The sequence below is a fragment of the Choloepus didactylus genome, chromosome 21 (assembly GCF_015220235.1).
Source record: "Choloepus didactylus isolate mChoDid1 chromosome 21, mChoDid1.pri, whole genome shotgun sequence".
NCBI classification, from domain to species: Eukaryota; Metazoa; Chordata; class Mammalia; order Pilosa; family Megalonychidae; genus Choloepus; species Choloepus didactylus.
The window spans coordinates 9064845-9071829 of NC_051327.1; the positions used below are offsets into that span (position 1 = coordinate 9064845).

At 34.4% G+C, this 6985-nt stretch overlaps 1 pseudogene; it reads left to right on the forward strand.

Moving 5' to 3' along the window:
- Window positions 1-2065, forward strand: part of LOC119518109 — a 49840-nt pseudogene extending 47775 nt beyond the window's left edge.
- The last annotated feature ends 4920 nt before the right edge of the window (window positions 2066-6985 follow it).

Consider the following 6985-nt stretch of genomic DNA (forward strand, 5'->3'; position numbering starts at 1 on the left):
GCTTTTAATTTTTAGCTCCTGGTGTTCAAGGAACTCTCATCAATATACTAGTTGAGCACATGGTAAAGAACAGAGAATTCAGTGGCCATGCATGACGAGGAACACAGTCTTTGCAAAAATAGTTAAAAAAATCAATAAACAAATGGTCTGATATAACCTTCACCAATCAAAAAAATCAGCAAATTCTGGGGGAGGGGAAAAACCTATAAAAAGTTAACATGATATATATTAAAATGTCCAGCTTACAACAACAAGAAAAATCTCAAGGCATACAGAGAAGCAGGAAAGGATGGAACCTTCAAAGGAACAAATTAAAATGACTATGTGATCCATGCAGACAATTGAAGAAAAGCTCCATAGATGAACGTACACAGACCACAAACATAATATTGAGCAAAAGAGTCAGAAGCAAAATACGGCATTTGGCACAAGAAGTAAAATAAATTAGTGAATGTCTCAGGGAGTGTGAAGAAATTGGGAAATGGGGACAAAGGTGACAACAAATGTGTAAACATCACGGAATGAGTGTGAGCATGTGCTTGAGACCTAGCAGTGCCATTAAAATCCACAAAAATATTAAAAAGTCTAACTAATTGACTTACCATTACTTAGAGGACGCTCTTTCCTTCTAAAACTGGTTATTAAGGCTAAATTCATTGTAAATTAATTACTTACATTTCCTCTGGTCTGTTTTTGACTTTCTGTTCCCTGAGAAATACAATAATTTTGAAGGCAACTCTAATTCATTTTACATATTATTTGTGCAGCAAAACATATTCCTTACAGATTTTCAACATTTCCTCTTATGGTTGAGGAAATATTCAATAGCAAGGGAAATAAAAGACAAGAAGGAAAACAATGTATAAAACCCATTTTTAAGAGAATAAAACAGAATTAAGCAAAAAACAAGAAAAGCTGATTAGAGCTGATACAAAGTCAACCAATGGTCAGTGTAAACCTTTTCTTATCGGCAAGGTTGCATTGTACTTTTGTTGATGGTGATCATTACACTATATTAAAATTATCAATTTTCTTCTCTTCCACTGTAATTTAAGTCCCTCAAAGTTCTGTTTATGAACTCAAAATGTGGCTGCCTCATTTGAGATGTTAGATAAATGTATGTTAAATTATTAAGTGGAAATTATTGAATAAATGAGCATAACAATATTTAGAAGAATCATAGGTAGAAAGGGAGAGAAACAATATAACGGAGTAGTACAGGAGAGGAAGAATCGAATGCAGACTATGCATCAAAGAAGTGAGTTGAGGATGTGTGAATGGAGACAGGCAAAAAGAGAAATCACAGAGGATTCTTTTTTTTTTTTTAATTAAAAAGAAATAGGGCAGAAGGATGGTGAATAAAGGGTGACACCAGATTAAGAGAAAAGAGGAAGCAGGATAAATGAGAAGTTAATTTAAAATGACTGAAGTGTTAGAAATGAAATTTATGAGAGGAGAGGGAAAACGAAAACTAAATGAAACTGTAAAAAGAAGTATAAAAACTAAAACAATAATGGGAATCAACAAATACATAACACATAAGGAAGGCTATGTGAGAGTAGGCCATGTTGGAGAGAAGGAATGATATTGAAAACACCAGAAAGAATTTTCAAGAAAGAGAAAAAAATCTAATTATTACATCATGAATAAATGAATGAATGAAAGGGGTTTAGGAAGTGACTATATATTTGGGAGCCATTTTTCCCCCTGCCTACTACAGAGAGAGTAATTTCTCCAGGAATAGCTTATCTCAGGTTGTATGAGCGTTCTCTGTTTCAAACAGGTTGAGTCTCTGTGGAAGAATCTGATGGCAGAAAAATGTAGGTACCTTGTGTCTTCTGGATTTTGATGACGTGTTCTAAGGAAGTTGCAATCCGGTCCTGTCATTCAAGCACGACAGAGATCTTTTTCAGATACCTCAAAAGTATGGAGATCTTCTCTTTTCCAGGTCATGGCTCCAATGCAGGTACCTATCAAGCGTGCACGTGCTGTCAGCCGAGCCCGGACCCTGGAGAATTGCAGCGGTTCAACAGTTCAGCGGGAGCGGGAGCGCGACCACCGCTAAACGGTGAGCTCCAAGCTTCGTTTCCCGCGCGCCAACGGCCGGAAGGGGGCGCCCGAGCTTGTGTCTTTCACCAACCAGCGCCTGTCACCGAGGCCTTGGGCCAACTTGCCAATGCTGGGCATTGCCCGGCTCCTCAAAAAGACACATTTATTAGATAGCGATCCCAGAGAGTTTCCTTGTCGGTTCTGTTTCTAGCTAGATATTTTGTTCTTTACTTTCTCTTTTATTGTTTCAGTAGGACTTGTTTTTCAAAAGTCTCTCCCGTTGGAGGTATTTGAATGCTCACAAGCATAGATACTGTGCTATTTTTACACATTAAGGATTGCTTTTCAGGGGAGAAATCCCATCTATATTTAGAGAACTTGGAAGCAAACAACATCATGAAATGAAAATACAAAATATCGGTGCCTTCCAGGCGAATGCGTTGGGAACAAGCCAGCACCTGGCGGAGCCATAGTGGAACCGGAAATCAAAGGGAAGAGATGCACGCCTGCATATATACAAGCTTCTAATTAAAATTTATGGGAAATTTTCCTACAGCATTAAAGTAGTAGAAAAATACTGAGACATTGAAAGGTAAGTGCATTAAAATTCACATTATTTTAAGTTTAATCACTTTATACCCAGAGAAGAATGTTACAATTTTGCCTTCAGAATTTAGTGGAAACCCACTCGTCTATAATATATTAAAAATATATTTTAGCTTGTATCATAATTGAGAGAATTGCCATGTTTGACAATTCCCCGTGACCCAGAGACTATCATAAATAATTCTTAATTGATTTCAGCTTCCTGAAACAACTTTTGGAGGACTCCAATATTATTGTAAAAAAAAAAACTTATCAAGGAGTACTTCCAAATTTGGCTAAGATTCCACTGAGCATAATTCGTGAATCAGATCAAAGCATGATTTGCATCTTTGTAATTATCCACCTTTGATATAGCATGATGCTTTAAACAATTTAACATGAAATTTTTACAGGACATAATTTGTCAGAATATTTAAGAGACATACACTGGCTGCTTTGTGTCAATCAGGTGACTTCATTAAAAATAGTTTTTCTTCAGTTAAAAATTCAAAATCCAGGACAGTTAGTTTAATTTTAATGTTGCCATTTCAAAGGTGCAATTAGGATGTCTATAATGTTTTTTTAACTATGCCTATTTCCCATAATAATGGATATTTCATAATGTGATTCATAATTTCCAAAACTGTTTGCTTGTTTTGCTAAGATTTGTATTTCTCAAACATACTTTCAAAGTTCCTTTCTTATTTCTTTTAAGCAGATGGATAGGCTTTCAAATAAGTATGCAGCTGTATGTCTTGTCAGGTTTCTTTGTTGAAGAGCTTCATTAATTTTCCATTGGTTAAAAATATCCCACACTAATAAACTGCATAAAACTCGGTAATCTGATTGCACCAAGATGATTTTGATTTCAGTATAGTGTATTTCATTTTGCCAATTTGTGGGGGAAGTGCTGTGATTGCATTTGATGTAGGTGCCCACTGGGAATCCTTATGGATTTACAATGTAGGTTTTAGAACAAGCATGAGAATATTCCATCTGCTCATTGAATTTGCAAAAAAAAAAAAAAAAAGGTATTTTTGCACAATATTTAAATACATTGTTTGAATTCATAGAAGTAGCAGTTTTGCATACTAAGATTATGAGTTGAACAAGATACAAATGTAGCATCATTATTTTCAGTGAGGAAATAATGGCTCTAACCTTTTATACATCTCTTGTACGTGTTGTATTATCATTTTTCTGGCTGCAAGCATTTTTATGTAAGTATCATCCTTTTCTAACTATTTAATAATCATTTCCTAAGAGACACTGTATTCCATTTTTCCTCTCAATTCAATAAAGTCAAGAAATATTTCTTCATTGTTATGAAAATATTTTTAATCTGAACATACTTTATAATTGTAACACTTGTTCACAATGAGCTACATCTCTTGTGCAATAAAAGACTAAGGAAAGTATTTTTCTTATATTCCCAATAGTAGTTCAGGTCTAACATGATATTCTAGAATATTATAAATTTGTTTAGAATTTTGTTATACATGTAAGGCATAGTTCCGTTTTTATCATTTGCTACGTGATTAGATATATCGACGTTATAATAACCTGTAAGTGCATGTAAATTTGAAAACATTCCAGGGTTTGGGCTTCAAATACCTTCTTGTGACACTGTAACAGGTAAATTATTTTTTGCACAAAACATAACATCTAAAATTTCTTTCAAAATAGTTTGCCATTTTGTGTCTGTGATTTTATCATTTTCTGCAAGCATCACCTAGTGAACTACCAGTTTGGATATTTTAAAAAATATCTGTGATTCAGAATAGATTTTCTTCCTTACCAATTTGGATACCTTTTATTTCTTTTCTTTTTTTTTTTCCTGCGTAATTGCTCTGGCTAGATCTGGCGGTGCAGTATTCAATAGCGGTGAAAGCAAGAATTCTTGTTTTACTCTGATATCGAGGGAAAAAGTTTAAACATTTCAGTATGTGTTTTGCATATATATGCCCTTTATCATGATGAGGAAGGTAACTTCTACTGCTATTTCTACAGAGTTTTTATCATGAAAGGGTGTTGGATTTTTCCAAATGCTTTTCTGCTTCAATTGAGATGATCATGTGATATTGTTTCCCCTTCATTCTATGAATATGGTATATTACATCAATTGATTTGTTTATATTGCACCACCATTGCATTCCTAGAATAAATCCCCCTTGGTCATGGTATATAATCCTTTTAAAATGCTGTTGGATTCAAATAGTTATGGTTATGCTGAGGATTTTTGCATTATATTCATAGGGGAAATTGGTCTGTAGTTTCCTTGTGCTGTCTTTTTATTTGGCTTTGGTATCAGGTGATGCTTATAGAATGAGTTAGGAAGTGCCCCTCCTCTTCCATTTTTTTGGAAGCATTGAAGAAGGGTTGGTGTTCATTCTTCTTTGAATATTTGGTGGACTTCACCAGTGAAGCCATCTGATCCTGGACTTCTGTTGGGAGGTTTTTGGTTACTAATTCAGTCTCTTTATTTGTTATAGATCTAATGAGATCATGTTTTCCTTCTTGACTCAGTTTAGGTAAATTGTGTTTTTCTTGGAATTTGTCCTTTTCCTCCAGATTATCTGATATGTTGATAGATAATTGTTTACAGTTTTCTCTTATAATCCTTTTAATTTCTGCAAGATCAGTAGTAATATCCTCAGTTTTATTTCTGATTTTAGTCATTTGAGACTTCTTTCTTTTTCTTTGGCAGTCTGGCTAAAGTTTTGTCAATTTTATTGAACTTTTCAAAGAACTAACTTCTGATTTCGTTGGTTTACTCAGTTGTTTTTGTAGTCTCTTTTTCATTTATCTCCACTCGAAGCCTTATTATCTCCTTCCTTCTACTATGTTTAGGTTCAGTTTGCGTTTCTTTTTCTCATTCCTCAAGATATGAAATTAGGTTGTTGACTTGAGATTTTCTTTTTTAATGTAGGTATTTACAGCTATAAATTTCCCTCTGAGCACTAACTTTGCTGCATTCTTTTTCTGCTTTGTTATAGCTAAATCCTGAATGTTATTCTTTAAGAGGTAATATAACATTGGTATTCCCCAAATACTTAAAATTTGCTACTCTCTGAGAACTGTAAGGTTGACAAAAGAGAGACATAATAAATTTTCTATATTACTTAGGTTCTAAAAATTGTTTTGGAACCTGCTAGATGCCTGAGAGTAATAATGTGATAGCTACCTAGTCATTTATTTATGTGTGTGTATACATGTCTATATATACATATACACTTAAATTTCTGTGTGTGTGTGTGTGTGTGTGTGTGTGTGTGTATATATAATTCTTTCCCTATAATTTTGGGCAATTATTTTCTGCAGCTATTGAGAGGATTATGGATTTTGTGTGTTTTACTTATATCTGCTAATGTGGTGATTTAAAAAAGTTTTATTTTCTAATGTTAAACCAATTTTTCATTACCAAGATAAACCTAACTTTTTATTTTCCTGTATTTAACACTGTGTTAGGATTTTTCCATCTATATTCATGAATGTGAATAACCCATAATTTTGCTTTTCTTTATGTTAACCTTGCCACTTTTTTTGTATCACAGGAATACTGGTTGGCTGGCTGTGAACCTTTACAGAATGGGCTCCAACATAGTTCAGTGAGCACATAAGACTGAAAAATGAAGCAGGTCACTCCATATAGCAAAACAGTAACAGTTTATTAGGGAACTTACAGGCTGGGAAGCTGGTCCTGGGCAGTTGCAGGGCATTCACAGTAGTGCTCCGTGCTATCCAGTGGGTTACAGAGCAAGAACAAGGAAGGCACAGAGCCAAGTCAGGATTTGAAACATAATGAACACATTTCTTTGAAGTTCATATGTACCAGGAGTAGTTTAGTACAGATAGCTACTGTGCTTAAGAATTTGCTTATCAGTGTGCATGTGTGCTTTAAGATGCGCTTATGGTTTTTGTGTGTGTGTTATCTAGGAATTTATGGCTTCTCTGTTTTATGGCCTCACATTGATTGGCTTTATCAAATGGGCTAGAACATGTGTTTTCTTTTACTCATCACTGGAAGAGTGTATGTCAAATTGAGTGATTTCTGCTTTCATTTTTTGCATAAAACTCTCCAATGAAGTAATTTATGCCTGAAGTTTTCTTTACAGGAAGGGTTTGAATTCCTGAGTCAATTTAAGTAACAGCTGTAGTGGAGGGAACATATATCCTAGTTTCCCTGGGACCGCTCTGATTTCTGCTTGTCTCTGGTGAAACCTTCAACCACATAATAACCATAGCAACTGAATTACCTTAAACTAGTTTTTATTCATAGCAACTGAATTACTTTATAAAACTAGCCTTTATTTAACTATTAAGTTCCTGATATACAGTCAAATAGTCAAAC